Below are 15,088 nucleotides of genomic sequence, written 5' to 3'. Positions count from 1 at the left end.
TCAGCTTGTTTTGATGTATTGGATCGCGGTGGCAGAGAAGCCGTGGGAACAGCCTCTCCCCCTTTTTGGTTATGTGCTGGGGGCAGCGTGGGCAGTGAGTGCCTTCCCCAGGGCGCCGACCTGCGGGGTCGAACTGCTCTGGGCTTCTCCAATATGGCCACAGGTGGATTACCTCTTAGCTCTCTTCTCCTCCCTTCCTCCCATGCGGCCACCATGATGGGCTTGTGGGGGAGTTCAGTAGGTGTCTTCTTGCTCTATCTGTGATGGGGTCCCGGTGGGACGCGGACCTACCTGCAGATCACAAGCCCCCTCCTTGGGGGCCTTTGCTTTGGGGGCGGTCAGACACTCAGCTAGATGCCCCAGTCTGCCGTTTGCTGACCTGATTCTCTGTAGCTCCGTGTGGGGGGGGGGGGACGCCATAGTCTCTGGTCCCTGAGTGGCTCCTCTCCTGCTCTTCTTCCCCACCAACACACCCTGATCTCACACTTGGATGAGTGATGAATGACTGGTTCCTGGAGAAGTGCTAGAAATTGGATGGGTTGGTCTCCTGAGGCTCAGACAGAGCTTGGTCTCCTGAGGAGGCAGGACCTCCTGGGCAGAGGGGGGCCCAAGAGGGTTGACCCAAACTCAAGCTTAGCCCTGGTCCAGGTTGAAGTGAGTTTTCATTGTTAAATTCTTCCTGCCATTCAGGTCCCAACTATCTGGACTCCCTGCTGCAAGATACTAGGCTGGGTCCTGCCCATTTCTCTCTGTTCTCCCCTCAGCACCCACAAGGCCTTTGTCCTCTGGGCCTTACCTGCAAGTCCTGAGCCCACCTGGTTCTTGAGCTGTTCTACGAGCCTTACAGGACAGTGTCCACCCTTCTCCAGGCTTGCTCCCCGTAGCTCCCCAACATCAAATTCTTCCAACTTTTTAAGTGGGCCTTGGAGGTGGGTATGATGGGGAGAGAAACCTGGGCTATGTATTCAGCAAAACCCTCAGAATTATCCTTGGAGTCACCTCTGTGTTCTTCCTAGACCACCAAAATGACTTCCAGAGACCACTGCTGTCAGTCTGTGTGTATGCGCATGTGTGGGTGTGGTTTTATCCATATAGGCTGTTCCAGAATTCCCTTAGGCTGCAGCTGCTGCCACCAGAGGCACCCGCTTTTCTCAGCTCTCCCACAGCCCCTGCTCACTCACACCTTCCTGGAGGCTTATGGTCTGGTTGTCTCGATTCCCTATCTCTTTACCACCCTACACACGCAGACTTGTATCTCCTTCCTGACTCAGCACCCAATGTGCCCTTCTCAGCAAGGTGTCTCCCGGTCCCTTGAGATCTGATCATTACTCCCTTCCTTGCAGCCTGAGCTAACCTATACAACCTCTCCTTCTCCCCCTAGTTGCAAAAAAAAAAAAACACAAAAAAACGGTTTCCTCTTTTCAGCTCCTGTAATTGGGCCCACTTCCTCCTATAAGGCCTTCTGAGTCAGCCTTTATCTGACACTCAAGGAACAGTAGGCTCACCGGTAGTTAAGGACAGGTTGCACCGAGACTGAGTTGCCCTAGCAGAAACCTGTGGGTCTGAATGGCACATGGGTCCTCCCAGCTCTAGTCCCAGGAGTCCCTCACTGACGTAAGGCCTATTACTGGTGTCATGTAGGATAAGATCTATCTGTACAACACCCACAGATGTGACCACCATGATACCCCCACTCCAGGCTCAGTTGTGACCTTCTAGTGTTCCCTGGGTCAGAACAAAGAATTCTTTTTCCTGCTTCAGGATCCCCAAAACAGGTGCCTTAGAAGGTCTTACTCCCCTTCTCATTCTTCATCTCGTCCCACGTCAGACCTTCTCTCTGGTTCACATTTTCCACCCTTCTACCTTGGTTATCTTTCTTGAATCTCTGAGCTCCTACCACTGGGCCAGAACCCTTCCTCAAACCACTACCTCGCCTTCTTCCATCCAACTCTTGAAAATCCACCTCCTCCAAGAAGCCTATTTGGACTCATGGCAAGGGACCTAGTGCTCTTCCCTACATCAGTCTTTCTAATCTCTTTCCCCAACAACAGCTGCTGTATGACAACTTGTTCACGGGCTGGGCTGAGTCCTGAGTCAAAGATGTGAGAAATGAATATGGATGGAATTTTTAAAGGAAGCAGACAAAATAGTCAAAACAGATCCATAAAAAAATAACAACATTTCTGTTATTAAAAAAGAACACAAACATTAGTGGAGGGGAGAGGGGGATTATGTTTCTATAGGCTGGAGGCCAAGGGAAATAAGCATAGTGAAACCAGAAAGACTCCAGGGAGAAGGTAGGCTTTACAGAAGGGCAGCGCCTCCCCACCCCATTGCAGGTGTACTTTTCCAGTCGGGTTATGTTTATGTCTATATTCTGTGATTGATTCATTTATCTGTATTAGGATCTGTATATCACTTCTCATCCGTCCATTTCTTTTTTTTTTTTTTAAGATTTTATTTATTTATTTGACACACAGAGAAACACACTGAGAGCAGGAATACAAGCAGGGGGAGTGCAAGAGGGAAAGCAGACTTCCCACCGAGTAGGGAGCCTGATGTGGGGCTCAATACCAGGACCCTGGGATCATGACCTGAGCCGAAGGCAGATGCTAAACAGCTGAGCCACCCAGGCACCCCTCATCTGTCCATTTCTCATGGATGTGTGTGCTTCTCTGGGCCAGGGCTGGCTGTATCAGACTCCCCTTAGCTGAGACTTCCCCGCACCCCACCGAGGCCAGGCTCCTTGTCTGTCTCCATCACTCGGTAGGTTACCTAGAACAGTGCCCTGTCCAGATAGATGGTTATTCCTGAAGGCCCTTTAAGGCAAGAACTATAGGCATAGGTCAAGAATTGGAAGGCTTGGATCAGGGTATTAGCCTGTGTAGGAACGCAGCCTTATCATTGACGATTACCACCAACTCCACCTTAGAAATGAGCCTTTCGCTGACCCATCCTGGGAAGATGAACCCCATCTTTTAGGGAACATCTCCAGGTAACGCTGCTCAGACTCCTCTGCCCTTTGGCTATTTTTATCTCCTTCTCCGAGAGGCCAATAGTCTAGGAAGCAGGAGGTAGGGGTTCCAGTCATTTCAGCTCTCTGGGCCTCCTTTTCTTCATATTAAGATGCAGGGATTCTATATATGTTACTTTTATTATTGGACAACATTATTAAAGACATCAGATAACATCTTGGGAATTGGACTTAAAAAAAAAGGATTCCTAAAGCCTCTTCCAATTCTACAATTCTGACTCTAAATAAAACCCATCCTATGAATCTGTTTATTTTCTAGCTCCAGCCCTGTGTGGTTCTCCCTAGTCTGTTTCTGCCTGATGTGCTCAGGTTTATTTGTGCACGGCATCCCTGAGGCCTGCCCTTCTGCGGTTTAGCCCGGGAGAGGAAGGGGAGCCTGCTCAGGCTCACAGTCGTGCAAATCTCCCTAGGTCCCTCCAGGCCTTAGTGGGGCCCCTGTAAAGTTTGGAGACAAAAGACAGGATGCCAAGGTGGTCCAGGGTCTCCCCAGTAGACATTAAGGCTGGAGGCCCCACAACCTACAGTCATTGCATCCTATGTCCCCAAGGGACCCCTACACAGAGGCTGACGACAAGGAAGGTTCTTAGAACAGCCAGCGTGGAGACTCAGCCTAGACATCTGAATGCTTGGGTCCTGCTGCCTGCACCCCTTCCCTGAGCCAGGAACCCCACCTCAGGGTCTCAGCTCCTGAGGTGTGCAAAGGGGGAGGATATGCACCTGCCCGGCCTTCCTTCCCTCTCCCAAAGACCTTAGAACAGAAGAGCTGGGGTGGAGGGGAGCAAGGCCCCAAGAGGCAGTGGAGGGAAAACTCTTCCCCAGGCAACAGTGGCGAGTGGGGAAGGGGGATGCGCAGAGAAAAGAGATGAACCTGACAAAGGAGATACTGCCCGCGGTCAGAAGAAGCAGAGATACTGCCCCACGTTCTCCCACCCTTCCCATTCCAGCAGGCTCCCTGCCAGAAGGCCTTAGCCGAGGAGGCCAAACGGAGGCTTCTTAGAACAGAGAATGGAGTGGAAAGCACAGATGAGGAAGTGCCCTGGGGCAGGGAGAGGCGGAATGATGCTGAGATGCTGGATTAGGGGTTGGGGGAAGATGAGGGTGAGCTGGGGGCTCCTTTTCCTTGCTGTAGGCTCTGCCTCCGCCCTTAATACAGCCTTGGTCTCCCTTTCAGGTTAGCAGTATCCGCTCCCCTCATCCTTACCCTTGGATCTTCTCTCCCCAGTTCCCCCGCTCCTGCCTTCACCTCCATGGTCTCCGCCTGAGCCCAGCTTTCTCCTTCCAATCCTTCCAGCTCCCTTCAGGAGCTTTATTTCTTAGTCCATTTTGTCCTGCCCCCACCAAGCCCTTTTCCCCCTCCTCCCTTTCGTGCCCACCGCAAACATCACCCCCCACTCTGTCTCCTCCCTGCCCCTGCTGGCACCCAGCATAGCACTCCAGATGTAGGAGCAGATCAAGAAGGGCGGGGGTGGTGGCTGTTGCTTTTCTGGGATATTCTTAGCCTGTCTGGGGGCTGGAGCTGGAATCAGTGTTTCCATCTCAACTAGGCAGGTGGCTGCGGGGAAACTGCTCCTGTGACTGGGTCTTCATCTCCTTCCAGGTCCCTTTCCTTGTCCTCCTATGCCTCCCTTCCACTCTGTGGGCACAGACCCCTGTACCCTGAGGTGGGGGCTTCCCTCCACCCTGGCCTAGTCCCAGTGAGGTCTCAAAACCCTGCTCTTGGAGACTGTTGGGGAAAAGAAGACCTTTGAGAACTCGAGGTCAGATGTTCCCTGGACCCGCACACAGCCTTCGCCCCTCTGCCCCAAGGTGGGCTTCCTTCTGCCCCGACAACCCCTGCTTGGTATTTGGTCCATAGACTCTAGTCGTGACCATGAGATCCTTTCTTATCTCAGAATACAGGACTTATTCGGGGCCCTGGAGTTCTAGGAGCTGTCTCTCTCTCTCTTTTTTTTTTTTTTTAAGATTTTTATTTATTTATTTGACAGACAGAGATCACAAGTAGGCAGAGAGGCAGGCAGAGAAGAGAGGAGGAAGCAGGCTCCCCGCGGAGCAGAGAGCCTGATGTGGGGCTCGATTCCAGGACCCTGGGATCATGACCTCAGCTAAAGGCAGAGGCTTAACCCACTGAGCCACACAGGCGCCCCAGGAGCTGTCTCTTGAGAGAGTCAGAGCCCTGGGGTCCAGGCCTCTTTTGGGATTGAATAAGGGGCTTTCTGGCCAGATTCCTCTGTTGGCAGAGGGAGGCAAAAAAGAGATCTGACTCCTTCATAAATAGCACAGAATATATTTGTCACCTTAAAAGAGACAGATAGTTAGGGGTTCCTATGTGGGCCCTAGAGTCATGCAGGTCTGGATTCGAATACAGCCCCTCCACTTACGAGCTGGGAGACTTGGGACAATTTCTTAATTCTTTTGAGGTCTATAAAAGTAGACCATCACAGGAGTGTTGTAAGATTTTATTGATCTGGGCACCTGGGTGGCTCAGTGGGTTAAGCATCTGACTTCGGCTCAGGTCATGGTCCCACAACCCTGGGATCAAGGCTCACAGGGGACCTCCCTGCTCAGCAGGGCGTCTGCCCCTCCCCCCTGCTGGTGATCTCTTTCTCCAGCTCTCTCTCTCAAATAAATAAATAAAATCTTGAAAAAAAAAAGATTTTATTGACTTTCACAATGCCCCACAATGCTTGTATATTCTGTGGGCATGGTGCTTGGTGTTCATAAATGTGGGTTATTACAAATTACATTCTCACCATTATTTTTACAGAACAGGAGAGGTTTGCTTGACCTGTTCCTTTACCATGTTTTGTTTGGTTTTGTTTTTTCCTCATAAGAACATTCTTCATTACTGTCAGGACAGTGCCGTCATTACTATGGGTTTGGTTGAGACCAAAATTGACACCATTCTTTCTTTTTGGCTATTGTACTGGTGGCTACCTTACTCAGATTGTCCCCTGGGGCGGGGCCGGTGGCTTGATTTGATTCCTGAGGTCCCGAAGCCCTGGTAGCATACCAGGTACTTGTCCCCTTCTCTGGTCCAGTGTGGGCCTCATTAATTTTGTGAACCTTAGTGCTCCTGGGTGGCTCAGTTGAAGTGTCTGCCTTCAGCCCATGTCATGGTTCCGGGGTCCTGGGATCAGACCCTGCATCTGGCTTTCTGCTCAGCAGGGAGCCTGCTTCTCCCTGTCCCTCTGCCCCTCTGCCCCTGCTCTCCCTCTCACTCACACTGGCTCCCTCAAATAAATAAATCTTTTTAAAAAATTGTGTGTGTGCGTTTGTGTGTGTGAGCCTCTGTGTGTCTGCTGTGTGCCAGGCACCATCCTGGCCCCGCGTTCTGACTGTGTTTTTCAGGGGGCACGCTCTGGATACTCCTCTTATCCCTGCTGTCTCTCCAAAGCTCTAGAGACTCCACGTACGGTCAGTTCCAGTTTCAAGGGCTTTTGAGAAAGTGTTCTGCGAAGTTATAAAATCTGCATTAGCAAATACTGCTTGAGAAATTGTAGCCTATGAGGTCCCGGGCTAGGTGCTGGGACCAGGAAAAAAAATGTGAGGTAGGGCTTCAGCCTTCAAAGAACATACAACAGAGATGATAGAGACATGAGCAATAATACTAGTAAACTGATCGGTGTCCTATGATCAGCTAGGGAGGATGGGATTGGACCAGTTGGCTAATCCTGCCCATCCCCCCACCCCACCTCCACCCCGACCTTCCACCATTGTAGCTAATCTCCAGCTTGTCCTGAATTCTCAAGGGTAAGCACCTACTGGCAGGGAGTAAAAATCAAGTTAACTAAGTTCCAGTTTCTCCGCCTCTTACTGGGTTCTTCCCAGCCCATGGCCTTCCTTGTCTGACCCCAAGCTGGGATGATGATAAGCACCATTTGCAGGGCAGACCAGAGCCTCAGCAAGTCCCTGCTCGCAGTGACAGACTCCTACCCTCGGAGCAGGAGGCGTAATGTGTTACTGTACACTCGTGAAGAGCCCTGATTGGTCTGTTAACTGGCCCAACATCGTAGGAGACACTTCTGTTCATCTCCTACTTGTCCGGGATGAGGGGCTGGTGGGGGATGGGCTGTGAAACACGTTCATTAATTTACACTTCCATCTCCCTGATCTCAAAATATAAAGACAATCCTTTATTTTCACCTCCTCTGAGTATAAAAAGGCTGTTCTTTTTTTTTTTTAAATTTTTTTTTTAATTTGACAGACAGAGATCACAAGTAGGCAGAGAGGCAGGCAGAGAGAGAGGTGGAAGCAGGCTCCCTGCTGAGCAGAGAGCCCCATGCGGGGCTCGATCCCGGGACCCTGAGATCATGACCTGAGCTGAAGGCAAAGGCTTTAACCCACTGAGCCACCCAGGCACCCCTAAAAAGGCAGTTCTAACATTATAAGCTAGAGCCCCACATAGACTCACTTTTGATTTTGAGTGTGGAGAAGAGTAAGAAAGTTGTCCACTGTTTAGTTAGTAGTTCCTAAACTGCTCTGCTCAGCAGAACCACCCTGGGTCGGGGGGGGGGAGGGGGGAGACACTTCGTAAAAATACAATTTCTGGACTCTACCTCAGACCTATGGAATCATAATTTCTTCAGGTGGACTTAAGGTGGCATCATTATCATAAATTTTTAAGAGGGAGAAGAAAATTCTGGAAGATGGCTAGATCCCACGTGTTCTGTCTTGCCCCACTATGGTTGTTGTTAGCCAAGCACCCTCTGGTGAAAAAAATATATATACCCTTATTTACCTTTGGGAAACCCCTTCTCCAATACTCCCAATCCATGTGGTTTTTACCTGCCTAGATTTAAGACAAACCCAACCAGCTGCTGTCCTGGTCCCAGTGGATCAGGGATGAGCTGGTGACCCAAGCCAGTCCAATGAGACTCAGCTCTTGAAGTTTTTCTAGAACTACTGGGAACAAGGTGCTTTTTTCCCCCTCTGAGGTTGCTCAGCTGGTGGGATGAAAGCCTTGAGATGCTGGACCCCACATGGGGAGAAGTCATCTGAGTGAAAGCACAGAGCAAGAGTCAACAGATGGAGAGCGACATTCCTGATGTGATTCTAGCTGCTGGATCCAGCTGGGCGTGATATAGATCTATAATCCAGTAAATGTCCTTCCTCCCCACTTTTCCCCCCTAATTTTAAGGTTATTTGAGTTGCAAACCTAACATTTGCCAGCAAAACAATCCTACCTAATGAACTTCCTTCTGGAAATTTGTTGGTAACTTCGGAGAAGTGCATGTTTGGTCTTAATGACTGAGGAGGGTTGTCTCTGACATCTGGTTGTCTGTGAAGGACTGAATCTGGAAGAGACACGGTTGATCTGCCCTGGATTTGAGCCCAAGGCCTGTTTCCTACTAGATTCCTCAGACCTCCTTGTCCAAACCCTAGCTGGTGACTGGAGTTCAGCACGTCCCAGTGTCCCTTGCTCAAAGTAAAAGCCTTGGGACTGGAAAGCCATTTCCCTCCAACATGTACAACTGTCAAGTCTTCTTCCTGGAAGGCTGCCAGCTTGCATTCCTTAGGTATCAGCTTTCTGCTCACATAAGAAATCTGATGTTTCACCCTCCATCATGCTTCTGAATCAAGTTTGCTCCAACCAGTGTTAAGAGGTGGCTGTGGCCAACACAAAATCATTCGTTATCATCAGGGCCATTAGCACAGTGTCTCTTGGGGGGCTGGGGTAGGGGTGGCTTTGAATTTTAAGCTGTCCCAGGATTCTTTTTATTTTTTAAGATCTTATTTATTTATTTGAGAGAGAGAGAGAGATCACAAGTAGGCAGAGAGGCAGGCAGAGGGTGGGAGGGGGGAGGCAGGCTCCCTGTTGAGCAGAGACCCTGATGCAGGGATTGATCCCAGGACCCTGAGATCATGATCTGGGCCAAAGGCAGAGGCTTAACCCACTGAGATGCCCAGGCACCGCTGCCCCAGGATTCTTGTCCAGGACTCCAGGACTCCAGAACTCCTTGTCTGGCCTGCCTCTGAGGAGCTTTCTGGGGGTCAGAGGGCAGTTGGGATGCCAATCAAACCAAAATTTTCAATTACCACATGGTTCATATCTGGCCTTTTTTTTTTTTTTTTAACTCCAAGGCTATTTACTTTTAGATTTGTGGATTATTCTTCAGTAGGGACAATATTTTCCTATCCCACTCTGTGGTCCAAACACTTTTTTTTTGTTTGTTTTTTTAAGAGGGAGAAGCAGACTCTCCACTGAGCAGGGAGTCTATGTCAGGCTCGATCCCAGAACCCTAAGATCGTGACATGAACTGAAGTCAGATGCCTAACTGACTGAGACACGCAGGTGCCCCTAAATATACATTCTTTTTTTTTTCTTTTAAAGATTTTATTTATTTATTTGACAGACAGAGATCGCAGGTAGGCAGAGAGAGAGGAAGGGAAGCAGGCTCCCCGCTGAGCAGAGAGCCTGATGCGGGGCTCGATCCCAGGACCTTGGGACCACGACCCAAGCCGAAGGCAGAGGCTTTAACCCACTGAGCCACCCAGGTGCTCCTAAATACACATTCTTGATGGTGATTCTATGCGACTTGGGCATCCACTCATAATTCATCTTTCCATCCATTCATTCAACACAAATTTGAGTGTATGGAAGTTTATTTTCATTTTTCTTTTCATAAATTAAATCCAACTTCTAGCACATTCCTACTGGGTGGAGAAAAATGTAATCTTAGCTGTTATGGGGACTCCACCTCCTCCCAAACGTGACAAGAAATTTCCAGAAAACAAAAGGTGTCCTTTGGGGACACTCATTGTTCAAGCCCAAAGGGCATCTCAAAGTCTGTCATGTCTACTTTTTCTAGGCTATAACCAAGGGTCAGGAATCTTTAAAAGTGGTTATAAAAATATGTAAGACACAAAAAAGGTATAAAAAATAACATATCCACCTCCTGGTTCAGATAAAATACTACCTACAGTTTAATCCCCTTATCTTCTCCTCACCAACAGCCCCCTACCACCAACCACCCAAGAGAATGAGTAACATTCTGGATTTGGTGTCTGTCTTTTCCATACATTTCTTTATTCTCTTACTACCTGTATAGATCCTGATTTAGCAAATGTGTGTGTGTTATTGCTACATAACAATTACCATAAACTTAAATAGTAAGAGGCTTAAAACAACATTTACTCATTAGCTTCCTTCTGTAGGACAGAAGTCCAGGCAGGCTTGGCTTGGTTCTCTACTTAGAATTTTACAAGACCCATCAAGGCGGGTTTTCTTACATGGAGACTCTGGGCAAGAGTTGGCTTCTAGGCTCATTTAGGTTGTTGGCAGTTCTTGGCAGTTACAGGATTGAAGTCCTCATTTCCTTGTGGGCTGTTAGCTGGAGGCTGCTCTCAGCTCCTGGAGGCTGCCCGCAAGTCAGCAACTGTGCATCGAATCCTGATCACACTTGAAATATCTCTTATTTCCCCTTCTTTGACAGGCTGAAGAAAACTTCCTGCTTCTAAAGAGTATGATTGGGTTAGTTAGACTCCCCCAGATAGGCTGCCTATTTTAAGGTCAACTGATCAGTAACTTCAGTTATATCTGCAAAATCCCCTGTACCATATAATATAACAGAATCATGGCAGTCACATGGAGAAGGGGGAACATGGAGGCATCTTTGAATCCTATACTCTGTCTATCTTGGTATCTAGGTATTTTTCTTTCTCTCTATCTTTTGAGGGGCAGTTGTCCATATTTTAGCTTTATACAAGTGAAACCATGCTACATTAATCTGAAACTTGTTTTTTGCCTTATATTAAGTTTGTAAGATTCATCCTTGTTGATGTTGGCCTTCACTACTGCATAACATTTCAGTGTGTGAGTAAATTTTAATGTATATGATCTCCTGGTGACAGATACTTAGGTTGTTTTTAATTGTTTATGATTATACATGATGTTGTTATAACATATTCTATATATCTCTGGTGTACATGGGCAGCCATTTCTCTAGCAATACATCCGGTAGTGAAATTGCTGGGGCATTGGGCAAGTCCATTTCAATGTTGCTAGATATTTCTCAGTTGGTCTCTCTCTCTTTTTTTAATATTTTATTTATTTGACAGAGAGAGAGAGAGACAGTGAGAGAGAGAACACAAGCAGGGGGTAGTGGGAGAGGGAGAAGCAGGCTTCCCGTGGAGCAGGGAACCCAATGTGGAGCTCGATCCCAGGACCCTGGGATCATGACCTGAGCCGAAGGCAGACACCCAATGACTAAGCCACCCAGGTGCCCCACTCAGTTGTTCTCTTAAGGAGCTGTACTAATCCACAGCCCCCACCAGCAATGGGAATTCCCACTGCTCCATATTCTCATCAACTTGTGATACTGTCTGATTATGTGAAATAACTCATAGGAACATATGAACTTTGTGTATTAGACAAATATTTATGAAGTGGCATTACATGCCAGGCAGGGAACAAAACAGACAAAATTGTCATCCTATAGAATTTCATCCCATGGAAAAGGCAAACACACACACACACACACACACACACGTTGCCTACTTGAGATCCCTACTTGGATGCATAGCATCTTGACGAATCAAAAATCATTCCTTTTGGATACCCGCAAAACTACTCCTGCTCTTACCCCCATCTCTGTTAACAGCCATTGTAGTCTACTCATTGGTTAGAGCAAAAGCTTTGGGGTTACCCTTAACTCCTCTTTTTATTTCACAACCATATGTAATCCATCAGCAAATCTTGATAGTTCTGTCTTCAAAATATCCAGAATTCCACCACATCTCACGACTCCTCTGTCTCTACCTCTGTCTCTACCTCCTGCCTGTTTTTTTTTAACTTTTATTTTTATTTATTTATTTGTTATTTTTCAGAGAGAAAGGGAGAGCACAAGCGGGGGGAGGGGCAGAGGGAGAAGCAGACTCCCCGCTGAGCAGGGAGCCCAATGTGGGACTTGATCCCAGGATCCCAGGATCCTGACCCGAACAGAAGGCAGGCACCTAACCGACTGAGACACCTTGCTTGATTAATCACAACAGACTCCTAACTGGTCTTCCTACTTCTTCCTTCCCTACAATTTATTCTCAAAATGACAGCTAGAGTACATCTGCTAAATGAAGGCCAGATCATGTTACTCCTATCCTTCAAACCCTCCAATGGCCCCCTGCTTGTTCCCAGTAAAGGCCAAAGTCTTTACTATGACCTCTAAGGAGCTACGAGGTAGATTAAAGATGGTCACAAATTCTTTGAGACTCCTCTCATTGAGAGGTGCATTGGTGGCCACCCCCGGCCCTTTGAATCTAGGTGGGCTCTATTACGACTCTGAAGATGGCAGTAGGGCCACTGTGCCCATTTCCGGGCCAGGCCTTTAAAAGGCTGGTAGCTGCTACTTCCTGTCTATCAAAACATTTGCTCTTTTCACATTGAGCCACTATGTAGGAAATCAAAATCCTGTACTGGAGGGACCACATGGAAAAACCCTGAGACTACATGGAGAGGAAAAGGAGCCCAGCTTCCACTCATCCCCATCAAAGCTCCAGATGTGACAGTGAAGCCATTTTGGACCCTACAGATTAACACATCTGCCATCTGAACACCACTGAGTGACTTCAGTTGATGCCATATGGAGCAGAAAAATCACCCAATTGAGTCCTGTTCAAATTCCTGGCCCATAAGTTGTGAAATATTTTTTTAAAAATGGTTGCTGTTTTAAGCCACCAAATTTGAGATAATTTCTTATGAAGAAATAGATAACCAAAAGAGCCTAACTAGCCTTCCCCTTCCCTTGATCTCTATAGCCTATGACTTCTACTACTTTTCAACTTTCTTACTCCTTTCTGGTCCTACTTGCCTCCTTGCAATTCCTCAAACCCTCTAGAAAAAGCTTCTGCCAAGGACCTTTGCATATGCTGTTCCCAGTGTTAATTCTTCCGTATACACATTAAAAAAAAGCTGGATCATACTATAACGACTGTTTTGGATATTTTAATACAGATAATAATAATAAATAATATTCATCTTTCTATTAGAATAAATCTGCCATAATGCTTTTAATGGATATTTGGTGTTCAATTATGCAGATATTTGTTTTATCAATATTTCTTTTATGAAAATTTTCTAATATGGAACAAATCAAAGAACCACAGTGAAAGTCCATATATTTGCCATCTACAGTCTATAATTAACCTTTTACTACATTTGCTTTATCACATATCTATTCCTCTATCCAACTTCTTTTCTTTTTTTTTTTTTTAAGATTTTATTTATTTATTTGGCAGAGAGACAGTAAGAGAGGGAAACGAGAGCGGGAGAAGCAGGCTTCCCACTGAGCAAGGAGCCTGATGCAGGGCTTGATCCCAGGACCCCGGGATCATGACCTGAGCCAAAGGCAGACGCTTAACAACTGAGCCACCCAGGCACCCTATACAACTTCTTTTCCAAACTACATTTCAAAATAAGTAAGGTCAGGGCTTTTTGATAGGTTTGTCCATTATAGTATCTCCAGCACCTACAACAGTGCCTGGCAAAAAACAGGCATTCTATAAATATTTAAATCAATAAACAGGAAAACTATAAAAATTGATATAGCTCAGTAAATCATTTTATACAAACATAATGAGAGACTCAAGTCAGATGTCCCCCTCTCCAGGAAGCCTTCCTTGAATGACCCCTATCCCCTGCCAAGCTAGGTTGAAGATCTTTCTCTGTGGTCCCATAATATCTGGGATCAGAGCATCCGTCTCATTGCATTTAAAGCATTGTATTATCATTTTGTATATCTATTTCCTCTATAGATGGTGAGCTTCTTGAAGGCAAGGACAATTTCTCATTTGCCTTTGTACCCCAATGCCTAGTACAATCCCTTGCCTAGTAAATTATAAAATGGCTAATATGTATTGAGTTCCTACCACAGGGGCATATGCTGTTTTATGTGTTTCACACATACCATGCACTTTACATGTCTCATGTTATTTAACCAGGTCAATAACACCATGAAGCAGATATTGCTTTCATCACTCATATTTTACACACAGGGAGGGTGGGGAACAGGAAGGTTAAGTAATCTGTCTGAAGTCAACAGCTAGATAGTCACAAAATTGGGATTTGAACCCAGGCCATCTGGTTCTTGAGTTTGTCTTTATAACAAGACACTGCCTCCTACACAGAGGTAGCTCTCCTGTAAAACTTATTCAGTGTCAGCCTCAGGGACTTTCACTTGGCCAGACCCTTCCAATGTCCTGGAAGGAGCCCAATGAGGTAGTCAGAGAGTGATACATTTTTTCTAAAATTTGAAAGAATGATATTTGAACCCAAATTATTGAAGACTGCTCTTTCCATTCCAGTGTCTCCTGTTACACATCCCTCATGCAGAGGGTACTGGAACTCCATGGTGGTTTCTGGGATCGAGCTCAAACTGGGATATTTAATCTGGATTCAGTGGCTGTAGTAGTTTCCTGCGAATTGCTGTCTTAAAACAACACGTATTTCTCTCTTAGGAGTCCAGACTCAAGGTGTTGGCAGGTTTGGTTCCTTCTGGAGACTCTGAGGAAGAATGTGTTCCACGCCTCTTTCCTGGCTTCTAGTAGTTGCCGACAATACTTAGCATTCCTTGGTTTGTAGACCCTTCAGTGTAATCTCTACCCCTGTCTTCGTACCACCTTCTCTGGATCGCAGAGTCTCTCTGTTTCTCTTATAAAGGACACCTGATATTGGATTGAGGGCCCATTTAAAATCCAGGATGATCTCATCTCAAGATTCTTAATTACATCCATCAAGACTATTTAACTAAGTTAAGTTCACATTTGTAGATTCTAGAGGTTTAGACGTGGACTTCTCTTTTGGTGGGGGAGCACGAGTCAACCCATGCAGGGGGCTAGAGTTGTGGAATTTCCAGGCATCTTTTAAAAAAAGATTTTATTTATTTATTTGAGAGAGAGAGAGAGCACACACACATGTGCAAGAGCAGGGAGAGGGGCAGAGGGAGAGGGAGAAGCAGACTCCCCACTGGGCTCGGTCCCAGGACCCTGAGATCATGACCTGAGCCCTCCAGTGCCCCTGCAGGCATTTCTACGCACGGTTCATTATTAACTCCTTCTGGTGTG

Source organism: Lontra canadensis, unplaced genomic scaffold, assembly GCF_010015895.1.
Source record: "Lontra canadensis isolate GAN:19392208 unplaced genomic scaffold, GSC_riverotter_1.0 scaffold13, whole genome shotgun sequence".
Lineage (NCBI taxonomy): Eukaryota > Metazoa > Chordata > Mammalia > Carnivora > Mustelidae > Lontra > Lontra canadensis.
Note: the sequence above shows the minus strand (reverse complement) of the source record.